Source organism: Lepidothrix coronata, unplaced genomic scaffold (genome assembly GCF_001604755.1).
Source record: "Lepidothrix coronata isolate B3197 unplaced genomic scaffold, Lepidothrix_coronata-1.0 Scaffold75, whole genome shotgun sequence".
Lineage (NCBI taxonomy): Eukaryota > Metazoa > Chordata > Aves > Passeriformes > Pipridae > Lepidothrix > Lepidothrix coronata.
The window spans coordinates 1,595,465-1,609,196 of record NW_016690255.1 but is presented as its reverse complement, the minus strand read 5'-3'; the positions used below and the strand labels follow the sequence as shown (position 1 = coordinate 1,609,196).

The following is a 13,732-nucleotide window of genomic DNA, read 5'->3' as shown; positions in this document are numbered from 1 at the left end:
TTCAGATGCCAATTCTGTTCTGTAAAAAGGCAGAAACCACTTCTGGAGATAAGTTTTGTAATGACTTCAAAATATCTGGCCTCTGTAATTGTTGCTTTTCCAGAGCAAGAAAAATTCCTTTATATCTTTTACAGCTCTTCTTAAATGTTGCATGTGCCAATGACAGATATGTTTAAGCTACTTGTATGCTTTTATCTATGTAGAACTTTACACCAAAGTAAAGCAAAACAATGTGGTTATTTCCATTTGGAGAAAGGGAAGGGGAGGTATGACTGAGAACAGCTACACAACCATGCTTGAGGTTATCAGCTTTCATTGAGAAGACAGAGACCAAGGTCATGTGTTCTGAGACGTCAGCGCTGAGCAAAGCATGTCTACCACCTTTCCAGTATCCTGTGGCATGAGAGCTATGACAAGCCCTCACTTTACCAAAAATCACTGAGCAAATGTGAGCTGGTTTTCCGGGAAAATCTCCAAAGCTCAGCGAAAGCCCTTCCCTTCCCTCCCCCTTTGGGCAAAGAAAGGAAAGGAAATTATAGAAACTGAGAGAAACCAAAATCAACCAGATTATACAAAATATATATATATATATTACATATATTACAGATATACAATTAAGGTACTATGTACTTATGAACACAGAAACCCCAAACTGCTCCCAAAAGCAAAAGAGAGGAAGGGAGAAGGGGAAAAAAAGGACAAAAAAAAGCAGAAAAGGGGACAGAACAAAACAGTTATGCACAGTTGAAAAACTCGGAAACTAGACAAATAAGGAACTATCAAAAGAATATCTTACTACTCTCCTTGGGACAGCAGAAGTTGCGCTGACAGAGTGCCGGCACCCTCCGCCTCCCAAGGACTACAAGGCCTCACTAGGCCTCACTCCCTCACACAGCAGAACCATCAGCAGGGAACCTACACCTTCAGAGCCACCAGAAGGGAAGAGAGTGAAGGCCTCTCCTCCCTTCTTTATACCCTTGGCCTACGTAAAAACTATAGGGAATACTGGGTAATATGGCCACTTATTGGTTACAAACTGGTCACCAAGGAAGGCCTAGACTAAAACTATCACAATCACGATGTGCAGCTTCCTTACAGCTACAGTCAAACAAGGACTGTGTAAGATAATATCCAAGTACTTAAAGGGGGCCTTCAAGAAAGCTGGAGAGGGACTTTTTGCAAGGACAGGTAGTGATAGGAGGAATAGATTTAGGCTGAAAAAGGGTAGGTTTAGATCAGATAGCAGGAATAAATTCTTTACTGTGAGGATGGTGAGGCACTGGTACAGGTTGCTGAGGGAAATTGTAGATGTCTCATGGCTGGAAATATTCAAGGCCAGGTTGGGCAGGGCTTTGAGCAACCTGGTCTGGTGAAAGGTGTCCCTGGCCATGGCTGAGGGGGCAGAATGAGATGATCTTTAAGGTCCTTTCCAACACAAACCATTTTGTTATTCTGTGATAGTGGGCAGGGTTGCTTGTGGGAGAGCGCCAATAATGATTTACCTAAGGCAGTGTCTCTCTGTGCACTATCCGTACATACAGAACAAATTTTAAATTTTTTTCCTCTCATTGGCTTTCTCTTTTTCTGTTTCTGAAAGACTTGATGGCATTTGATAGCTTACAATATGCAGGACTTAACATTTTATTTAAATCTACATCAATACTGTATTTTCAGGCCAGGTTTAAGTCCATAATTGTATCAAAACCTGCTTCCCATCCCCTCTGTCCAGTTCGTAGTATTTAAGGACTTGGCTGCGCACTGGATTTTAGTCCTAGAAACACAATAGTAAGAGGAAATTCAGCAGATTATGCTGGGTACTGGAAGACAGTGCTGCCACTCTGGTAAGTCATAGCTGGGCATCAGGGATTTCACCTTTCAGGATCAATCTCAAGAAAACAAGAACTCAACAAACTATGTGCCCCAAAAACAATATATAAATATGTAAATAATTTCTGTCCGAAAGCAGACTGAAAAATCAGAATAACTAAAAGTCATGTATCATTGTCAATTTTTTTTAAGGAAATAATTCTTGATCTACCAGAAATTATGAACTCACTGCAAATAATCACAAGTTGGTAGCTTGTGTTTACACAGTATTCTCATTACTGTTTTTAAGTGTAATATAACTTACTTTCATGTAACTTAAGAACAAACAATAAAGGCTATAAATAACACACAAACATTACTTCCCAATTATATTTAGGCTGAAGAATAACCACTGTATTTCCACTCCATTATTTTTTTCCCACATATGGGTTCAAATTTATATGAAAATTCATGCAAATATCAATTTTCAAATCTGAAAATGTTGTGTCCCTTTTTTTCTCCATTTTGCACCTTTTCCACCTGAAACACAATTGCTGCTAGTCATATCTCTCCTGTCCAACTGCTTCATTCTGACAGTTTGCATCATCCTCCTTTTATAGATTTTCACCAGCTATAATTAGGGGAATTACCTCAGAATGCCATAAATATTCTTTACTAGTATCCCATGGCTTCTTATGGGGGAAAAAAATCCAAGGTAAATTATGTTGTTATGCTCTCATTTTATAAAAGTAAGCAGAGAAATGCACAATTGAATTCCAATTCATCTTAAAGCCTAAACAAAGTCTTTTTGACTCATGATGACACCTTTAATCAATACTTTCCTCAGCAATCAACATAAAATATAAACTGGATAACTACAGTATCTGTATGCAAGGAGGAGGCTGCCTGAAGAGGAACAATAGGCTTGTATCAAAAGGCATACAAAGATTTAAAGGATATGGCCTAAGTTCAAATTCAGTTAATCAGTTCATCACATGCTGAACATTAGGAAAGAAAGTTTCACTAAACTAGAAAAAAGCTTAAAAGCTAACTTAGTGGATCTGGGCTCACATTTGACTTCTTCAAACACTCTTGGAGCTCCTTGGGGTCCTTGGGAGATATATTTATCCATCTATCCATCCCTGTATCTTATAGCTGACATACCTTCAACCCTTAAACCATGAAGACTGAATCATCATACTCTGCAACTGATCCTGTATGAGATATACCTCCCTTCCTATGTGTGCTCCCACACACTGTTCTTGAATAAAAGTAACATGCTCTCCAACCTCTTTTCACTGCATCAACCTACAAGTATAAATAGGCCACTGGGAAAAAAATGTATTTCACTGGGGTTGGAGAGTTAGTGTTGGTGTTTGGAGCAGCAGAAACATTTTGAGGACCATTTGCATATAACTATTGTAGTTTGAGAAGAGTTTCTGTGAGTGCACTAGGTTTCAACATTTCTACGTTTTTAATAGTAAAAAGGCCATCCATTACAATGGGAAATAAAGAATACTTACGAGACTCTGGAAGATTTCTTGAATTTTTCTTTAATTGATTCATCTATTTTACTCTTAAACTTTTACTGTTTCTCATCCCATTTGTAACACACTTTAAGCAAAGGCATATATATATCTTTATCACTACATATGTTTATGTCTGTCTTACAAGCAGCCCGCAACATAGGTTAAAACTCATTGTCATGGTTCTCTGAATCTGGATATACCTAGTGGTCCACACAGCTAATAGATTAGACCCTGTTTTGGGAGCTCTATGCTCCTATACAGAAAAAAAGTCATTAGGCAGATGATCATGCAATCTCTGGGAACTTCATGACAAACGCAATGGTGTCTTATGGAGGCTTCACTCTCCTATCAGTGGGATAAAATCCCATAGTATCATACTGATATTTATGTTCAGTTGTAAGATAATGAAGATCAAGTTCTGTGCAGAAGAACAAAGCATTAGGCTTTTTATACAAATTATTGTAGGTGATAATATTTACATTCAGATCCTCCACAAGACAAAATTCCTTTCAATTTTTTTCAGTATCTTTCAAGTGGACGGAACATTAAGGGCTTGGTCTTTCTGATTTTCAAGTAATTTAGATTCCAGAATAGTTTGAATGTAGAAGGGAAGAGGCTGAGTTGAAAAACAAAAAGCAAACAGAAAAACAAACAAAATAGGTTTTGGTCATGCACAACTCTAGAAATAGAGAAAGAGTTTTCTGAAAGCTGGTTATGCACTGAATCATCACTCATTCAGTAGTTCATATTTTTTGTGTTGTTAGAAAGAATATTAACTCATAAGGCCACAGACAATTTATACAAATGTTAAACACATCTTTTTACAATCACTTGAAATTTTCACATGGAATGAAATTGAGTTTCAGAACTTTTTAGAGGATTTTATGCCATTAAATAAAAATTTCCAAAAGGGACACCTGTGAATAAGGTTTTCTACACCAAAACCTATAAAATTTACCTTTCTTTTTCAGAAAATTGGTCCAATTCACTGAAGCAGAAGCATACTTCACACCATATAAGCCAGTTTAGCCCTGGATCACACTGAAGTCTCTCGCCCTCCTTTGCAGATGGACAGCTTCAAATACATGACAAAATAAATAACTAACATATAGAAAAGTCAATTGGATAAGTCATACATAAATTCAAGCCCTGCTCAGAGTATTAAAGTCATCCCTTACTATAATAATAACATTTCAAAAAAATGAAAAACTCCAGCGGTTTGGAGTTGAAACATCTTTTCTTTCTAATCCTTCGGAAATTCTCCCAATCACCACACATTGTTACATATCTAACTATTAATTTTAACTTTAGGAAGTCATGATGGAGTCTAAAGATTAAAGATAATCAAAGTGCAAGCACTAATTTGTAATATGCAAATTCCACACTGGTTAATGTGGTTCTCTTCAGAATTTCTTTTACAAGTTACAAGTGACACAGACTATTTCTTACTTTAGAGCATAACGTTAGTATTGTCATTCTTCCAAGACCTAATTGTTATTTCAGAGAAATGGGTGACTGGATCATGAAATTTCAGCCAATTCTGAGGATTATTATTATCTTGGGGTTTAGGCTAGATGACTTTAAAGGTCTCCTCCAACCCAAACCATTCTATGATTCTATGGTCTTCAAACCCATAGCTGACTCATGTAGAAAGACAACATTTTCACTTCTTGGTATTCAGTTAGATTCTCTTAGGTAGTATTTGGGCTGGAGTCAGTCATCTTAAGATAGTCTTCTCTGTCTCTTTCCTATATAAAGCAGATATCTTTTCCCTCTGAAGAAGTTATTTTCCTAAAACAGATCAGATGAAGCAGAAAAGTATGGTCCGTTCTTCAGAGGAAAAGTTTACAATAAGGGATTATTACAAAGCATTTACTACTCAAATGCATTTCTTCAGACAAAATGAGTTAAAGATAAAAGAAGATTTTATCTTAAATTTGCATACTTTAGATGAGTAACCACATTGCAGAGAACTGCCTATTTCATTCCATTATATAATTTTGTATGTACATGCATGTCATACACAGTAGACATGAATATCTGGGACTCTCAACAATCAAAAGGAAAAAAAGAGAAAGCAAAATGAACAATTATGATGACTGCTTGTTGCAATTTAGGACCAAACTGATGTTGTGGAAACACAGGTAACAAGCTGCTTAGTTAGAGTTTTACAGTACTTAATACTATGGATTGTCTCTGTATTTGGTTTTGGTTAGTCTATACTTCTTGTATAAATGTGAGAGGACAGTAGTCAGAGAAAAATGTTGATATACCATGAAATATTATATTTAGATTTAAGTTATCCCAATGATTTTGCCAGAACAGTAAAATGTGTAACTCACAGAGGCCCTTTATTTCCTAGGTGTTCAAACATAAGAGAACACTACAGTTTGAACATCAAGTCTTCCAGTGGCCTTCAGGATATAGAATGATTGTCAAGTGAACTAATTTGATTTTAAAATATAATTCCTGTCCTGCATCTGGTGTTAACAATTCTCTCATCTTTGTAAGGAGAATAGAATGGTAATGCAATGGTTAATAAGGTAAGGAAAACATTTTTTTTTCAAATTCTCATTAAGGTATGTTTTCTTGCATTGTATTTACTCATTTTCTTTTATAAAAGATACATTTTATCATCAGTCTATGCTGGCTTTGGTATCAAGAGGTGTTCCCTTGTGAACAAAAAGAGCTGATAACCTTAAAATAATAATTGAATTAAATGCTTGCGGAAGTACCAGCTGATGGTCTTAGGGTGGAAAAGATTATTCCTCTGTATACAATTCTACCAAGATTCAAATACCAGCAGCATTTCCTGAAAACATCTTACACTGAAGTCATTAGTCTGGCTTGAAGAGGTCAAAACTCCAGGGGTCAAAACAGTTTACTAACATCTGAATTTGAACACACCGGTCCCAAACAAATGAGGAGCTAGGCCACTGAAATTAATCAAGTTAGACAAGGGAAATGGAAAGAAAGATACTTAAATACACCCTAACTATTTTAACTTGGACATGTGAAAATTCAGTGTACTTGTACTAAAGTGGATTAAGCTGTGGTGTTTCTCACTAGCTGAGGAACTGGTCAATGAATAAATAACTAGATTTACAAGAACAGCTTTTTTTTATTTGAAGCAAATAGAGTAACAGTCAAACTCTAAAGTGTGGATTAGCTACATAGTCTCATACTGATCAAATTCTTATCTGAAATCAATATGAACTATAGGCATTATCAGTTGTACTACAAGAACATAATAAAAATCTCTTATCAAAAAACCACAGTTCTGCTTCAGTTATGTGCTGAAGCTTCTCAAAACACAGAACAGGACATCCATGACTGATGTAACCATTACAAACTTTCTAAAGAAAGTTTAAGTTTCAAATTTTTATTTTTCCTGGTAAGACTTAGGATCTTCTGATCTCTGCATGCATATTTATTACTTTAAACAATTTGCAATTATTTCAGTTTAAAATAATATTATATTTCTTTCCCAAATATAAGATTACTATTTTAATTACTTCCTCCCCCATAACTGCTGATTAACTAAAAAACACTTTGATAGTCAAACAAATAATTTGACTATAGAGTTTGAGGCAAGGCTCTTGTAAGACTATGAGTCAGAGGTTAGTTTGGCTTTTTTCCCCCTCTTTTTTGACATCAGATGTCCTACCATATTTGCTGACTCTAATACAGACATCCATGGAAACAACCCACTGTTCTAATCTCTTGCTTGGAGCTTTGATACCTTATATTTACTTCAAGTCTTATAAAAAATAACCTAATCTTAGACTTTGGGGGAATAAAGTGCCTCAAGTAGTATGCCAAAGCTCAGTTTGGGTCTTCTCTGTTGTTTGGTTGTGTTGTGTTTTTCTTTTTCCTCTGTACCGTATACTTATGAAAACCAAAGTCTAGAATTCTCACTTAGGCACAAATAAACTTGCCATTTGTTTAAAATTTTAATAAAATCTGTAGGGGCCTTTCTGTTGGAGGAGAGGAAACGGAATGGAAAAAATACCAAGCATGGAGAAAGATTTATGATCCCTGAATGGACACCTTTATACCAGATTGGACACCTTTATACTGGACTGACAGTTTTCCCCAGTTTTCCCCAGTTTGTTGTTGTATTGTTATGAAGTTCTGTGTACCCCAGTTTATTGTTGAAGATTTCATATCCTCCATATTGTCCCCTTCTTCCCTCACATTTTCCCTCCAAAACTTGTTTACTCCCTTGTCCTCCCCTGCTTTCCCGCTCCTCTGCACCTGATTGGCTACAGTTTGCTGCAGTGCAGAGAGAGCTCCCATTGGCCCTTTCCCCTGGAGACCCAAGGTTGCCACCCATCTTTCCCCTGTCTCCCAATCACTACTTTCCCTGAGCTGCCCGTCTTTTACTCCTCCCCAGTCCTGAGTCCACCCCCTGAACCTACCCTATATAAGTCCCTGTTTGGTTTAGTAAAGGGGCATTGCTGTGCGAGACCTCAACTGTGTGAAGACCCTGATTGCAGTGCCCGGTCCCACTCCCTTTACCCCCGCGGGCCGTGGCACCTTTCTTTTTCTTTCTCAGCCCCTTATGACCAGTGAGTAACACAGTGACATTTCCTGATATCTAGTGAACAGTGTTTTGAAAGAACTAATGAAGAGCTTCTTATTAAAAGTATTTAAAAAAGCTGTGTGAGTGACAGTCTTTAACAGTTTAATTTGGAAAGAAGACTAGGCAGTACATTATGTCTTCTGTATAGAAGTGGCTTTTACACATAAATTGCTGTTAAAAATTAAGAAGTTATTTTGGTTTCTAGTACAGCTTAAGCAAATTTCTTACTATAATTAAGAAGGTAGAAGAAATCTTTCCAAAGAAAGACAGGAACATACAGAGAGTCCTTTGATGAAAATTCATCTTTAAAACATTGTCCTTAAGAACTGTGCTACTAATAAAGATGATTTTCAGAACTAGAAACTTCCTTTCTGTGGGATGTAATAACATTTGAACTTCCTCATAATGTAATTCCAAATCTCATTAGACTATGGTGACATTAAAAGTCCTTCAGAAGGTGGAAAAAAAAAAGAGAGAAAAAACTCAACAATCTAGAACACAAACTAGAAATATGTTCTGAGATTCCCTGCACTCAAGAGCAGAAGCAATTAAATGTCTATTACATATTTATTAAAAGTGTCTCACCAGCTACAAAACCAACATGTGCACATACTTATTCAATGAAAGGATGACTGAAAGCATGTTGAGTCAAACTCTAAAAATCTGTGTTGCGCAACTTCAGCGAGACTCTGAAGAGTGCAACATCATCAGAGGGTTAACGTGATTTGGTGTCAGGCTGGCTTGTCTGGTTCAGCAACACACACTCTGTGATGTTCCCCAACAGTGAATCTTGGGGATTAGCTCATGTTGATACCTACACGAGAGACTGAGAAAGTTAACTTGGGCACGTGCACGAGAAAACCCTTCAAAAACATTCACTGTAATGGAAACAGTAGCTGTTCTGCTGTAGTCAGCAATGTATTCTTCTTTCACTTCCTGCAGCACTTCTGTAGCCATAAAACCTATATTAAATAAGTTTTGGTATAGCTTGCTAGTACCTTTAGCTTGCGAGTACCTTTGTACCAGATTTCTAAAAATTATGTTTGCATTCTTCATTAAGAATTTCAACAGACAAGGGATTTTAACGAGGCAAAGAGTTCCCTATCTGTAAAATGTACTGAGAAATAACACTTGATATAAGTAGAGCTGTTCAGGAGCCTTAAACTGTTCCAGAAGGTGTGATACTGTGCCAAAGGAGATGAGGAAGAGGAAGACAAGATGGAGATAAGGGTCTTTGGGACCTCCAACTCAAATTAGGGAGGCATGTCAGGGGTGGTACTAAGGGAGGAACGGTTTTGGAAGTGGGTGTAACAGTATTAGATAATGTTTTGAATTGTTGTTTAGGTAACTAAATAAAAGCAAGAGGCTTTTGTAACTCAGGTATGCATGCTTTTGAAGAAATTAGGTTCTCGTGCATCTAACATCATAATAATAAATGGAATGCTGCCTTTTAAAATTCACAAATTCAGTCTTAGAGGGTTTCTTTTAAGAGTTGGTTTTAGGCATCTTTTCTTCCTCAGGCATTTAATTTTGTTTCTACACACTCCCCCAGCCCCCCAATCAAGTACATAACACCATATGGCTTCAATTCTAATACGTCAGTATTTTGCAAAGATAGTCCAAATGACATTTCATGAAAGTAGTTTTGTCATTCTCTAAATGGATGCTTAAATCCTGTTGTTATTGAAAAAGTGGCAACTCCTCATCTTACAGTGTTTTTACTATTTAAACTTCAAATTCTAGTGAGGTGACATTGCCTTATGAACAGATAGAAATAGTTGCATTTTTCTGAACTTGAGATTTCTAATTTCTACTAACTTAACAGTTTTAAGATAAGAGCTACTCTTCAGGAGCTTCTCTTAAGAATTTTGTTTTGAAATGTGTTGAATTATTGAAATAATGTGTAAGAAGTTGATGTCAAGTCCTACAGAACTGAGTGCCCTTATCATATGATGAAAACTTTTGACCTATTCATGACATATTCAAGGAGAATTGACTTCTAATTCTGGAAAGAATACACTTTGTCTTTAGATTTGTGGATGGAGAGCTTCTCCATGATAATTGCAGTTGTTATCACTGTTCAACTCTCTAAAAGGAGGATATAGAAAAGGCATTCTGACTGACATGACCATTATTGTTTGCTGGTGTCTTTAACTTTTTTCCCCACAGATTTCCTTTTCTTTCATTTATAATTCAATTATGACACTTCATAATTGCAATATTGTGATTGATTTTTAATTTGGATGTTCTTGGTAGGGCAAATATATGTGCAATGCTAGAAATCTCAAGTGGTAAGAGAGATTCTCTCTTAGGAGAGACAACAATGAGAATTGTTCTACTACTTATTGTGCTCTAAATTTGTACAAGTTAGGAATTTCTGGAATAAATTTTTTTACTATTCAGTAATTTAAAACACCCCTTCCTTTTGTAGGACTGATCCTTTGAAGTTAACTGAAATGTAGTTTGTACATTAAGGAATTCATTAAATTCCAGATCAGTAAGAATTCCGGGACAGCAGCTCTAACTTAGGAAATATATTTGACTTTTCTGGGGAGAATAGAGTACAGTGAGCAAGGGAGGCAGGTTGGCATTAATTTGTTTAGACTTCTAAAGCACATTTTACATGGCATGACAGATAAAAGCAATTTTGAAAATAAAGTCTCTTGGGGTTACAGAAGGAATAAAAAAAGTGAATTGGGATGTGGCTAGAGGAAAGAAGCAAAGATCTATGATTTAAGAGGCAAGCCTGGGCTAAAAGGCTTGTGCAGTCCATTACACCACATTTGTTAATGTTTGTTGGGCAGCTCCTGACTCCTTTTTTCTAGCAGTAAAATATAGATTTTGTAAATTGTATTAACTTTTTTTTTAATTCCCACAAACAGTATGTAATTATAAATTAGTATCTAGAGCCTGGTGAACCTGAGTAATCAAATTCAGCATAAGCTACTTAGGTGTTTAGTGTCAACTTATTTGATCTCCTTTACAGATACTTATTTTAATGCACTTCCATAATATTGATGGAGAAAAATATCATAATATTGTACCTTTTTACTGCTTGTCTTTATCTGCTTCTGTTAAAAAATTAAAACTATGTTAATAATTGTGCGGTTAAAGTTGTTAAATCCTTTCTTGCTACTAGTCCCTGTTTCAGTCTAAAGGGTTAAAGCTGTACAACCAAGTTTACTTATCTTTGTATTAGTGTTGGACAAGTTAGTCTTTAGCAACTAGTGTTTCATATCTCCAGAAAAAATGTACCTTTCGGTAAATAAGAAGTAAGCTGGAAGAGAAGCTGCATAAAAATCCCTTTTCTTTAATAAATTCATATTTCAGCTAAGCTCTTACATTGGTTTTTACTATGTACACACTCTAGTTAAACATACTCTTAATTTTGCTGTTTTGACAAATTGGTTCTAAACTGCCTTCATTTGAAAGAAGACTGTGACTGACTCTTTACTTGACTAAATTAATTCAGAGCACAAAGCATTTCAGCCCTAAAACAAACCCAAAACAAACCACACTGGGAACAGAGGATGGAAGAATGAAGATGAGGTTATATTGGAAGTTAGTTCTTTGTGTTAACAGTGCATCTTCAGCTATGTAAATAGTAGCTGTTACAAAGGGAAATGGAGTCAGAGGTTCAAGCCAGTTGCTTTCTTCTTCAGTCATATGATCATAGAATGTCTTGAGTTGGAAGGGACCCATAAAGGTCATTGTGTCCATCTCCTGTTTATTACATGCTGTAATAAGCATGGAATTCCAGATATCTTTTGCAGCTGTGATGGGAAAATATGGGGAATTATTTGGGGAAAAAGTGTTATTTAAAAGAAAAGTTTATATATTAAATGACTATGAAAGTCAGATTTAAAGAATTTACTGAGGATCAAGTGCTTATGACGGATAATCCAAGGACACTCTGAGTAAACATTAATTCATCATCATTTCTTTGGATTTTTCATTACTAAGTCTGAATGACTTGGCACAATATAGTTCTACAACAGGAACATCAGATTTTAGATCTATCAACAGCAAGTAAATTATTTATTAACTTACAGGATATCAGAAGTTATTTGGCAGCTGGCAGGCATCAGCGAGCCACAGATTAACTGAACATCACTGTTGTGTACAACATCTTCTGAGCAATCTATTTCAGACCAGAATTTTTAATAGATACTTTTATTTTAATTTTTACTAAGGATATAAAAGACCCTTAAGCTGCTTTTATCACTTGCTACAGCTCTGTCTATAGACATAATACTATGTTTTATAGCAGCTCAAAGGAGAGACTGAATATGTTACGACATGGGTCGTTGGAGCAGGTTCGGAGGAGGGCCACAGAAATGACGAGGGCTGGAGCACCTCTGCTATGAAGACAGACTGAGATAGTTGGGGTTGTTCAGCCTGGAAAAGTGAAGGCTATGGGAAGACCTCACTGGAGCCTTCCAGTACTTAAAGGGCACTTATAAAAAGAGGGAGAGTGACTTTTTACATAGGCAGATAGGGGTAAGACAAGAGGTAATGGTGCTAAAGTGAAAGAGGGTAAGTTTAGATTAGATGTTAGGAATAAATTATTTACTCTGAGGGTGGTGAGGCACTGGAACAGGTTGCTCAGAGAAGTTGATGCCCCATCCCTGGAAACGCAAAATTTCAGATTGGATAGAGCTTTGAGCTGCCTGATCTAGTGTTTGGCATCCCTGCCCATGGTGGAGACTGGAACTAATAAACTTCAAGGTCCCTTCCAACCGAGGGCATTCTATGATTCTATGATTGACGAGACCAGTCTCGTTGCAGAGAAGTGGCTTGTTTCCCAAAAAACACCTTTTGTTGCCTTCTCCAGTTGTGGCTGCTTCTCCTCTGTAGAGAAACTGAAAACACTGACAGCTTTTGAGGTTTCTACTGCTTTCTAGGCTACCTGTCATTTCAGTATCTCTGATAGTCTTGAAATTTTATCTTGTCATACTAGATCAAGAGCTTAGAAAAAAACCCATCAAACCTTAGCCATTTTCCTTTTCAAGATGTGTTCCAGTGGAAAAGAAAGTCTTCAGCAGAAAGGGAATTTACCCCCAGATAGGAGCATTCAAAAATTCCCCCATAAATTTCAAAATAGGTCCTACTTAGGATCCCAAGTGAAGCCAGGTGAGGGGAACAGAGGAAGATATCAACAAATAGGCCATTTCCTTTAAGTGAGCTAACAATTATAGTATATTGAGTTAGAAATGCACAGTATTGTGGTTTCAGTTGCTTAAAATACATGCTTAAGTACATGCTTCAGTTGCTTAAAATACATTAAAAAATTCTTGTATACTTACCGTTTTTTTTTTTTCCATGAAAGCATTAAAAGGGCTAATCCCCTATGAATAACAAGTTCGGAGTGAAAAGTGAATCTCTTGAACTACCATTGAATTTAGAAGGGAATATCACTGAAATTGATCACATAATTTTCCCAATTAAAATTACAATTGTAAATAAACCACTTTTTTTCCACAGGAAAATGTCACTTATAGCAAAATAAAATTTGGAAATGCCAAAAATATTTTCATTTAAATTAACTTTTGAAAGAAAACCAAAACACAAGAATGTTAATTTAGTCTAAAATTTTATCTTAAGAAATAATTAATAATGCCCCAAATGCACCAAGTACCAAAAATGAAATGGTATAGTATACCAAAGTTCTGAATAAAACTGACCAAAAAAAAAACCTTTTTTTAACCATCTGAACTGGCTAATCTGTTTTTTCTTTTTTAAAAAATTTTATTGAGAAGGTTTAATGCATCTCACAATAAAATTTTAGTTTTTAGTTAGATATTTTTCCATA

The 13,732-nt window shown here is 36.0% G+C and overlaps 1 long non-coding RNA gene across 4 annotated transcripts; it reads left to right on the top strand.

Moving 5' to 3' along the window:
- Positions 1-724: 724 nt before the first annotated feature.
- LOC108499585 lies at positions 725-7,766 on the top strand. Of its 4 annotated transcripts, none has more exons than XR_001875586.1 (4): positions 725-1,009; positions 1,730-1,841; positions 5,698-5,878; positions 7,305-7,766. It is a non-coding gene; the product is annotated as an uncharacterized LOC108499585 (long non-coding RNA). The 4 variants fall into 4 exon arrangements; XR_001875584.1 differs by having other exon boundaries at positions 1,675-1,841; XR_001875585.1 differs by lacking the exon at positions 1,730-1,841.
- Positions 7,767-13,732: the final 5,966 nt, after the last annotated feature.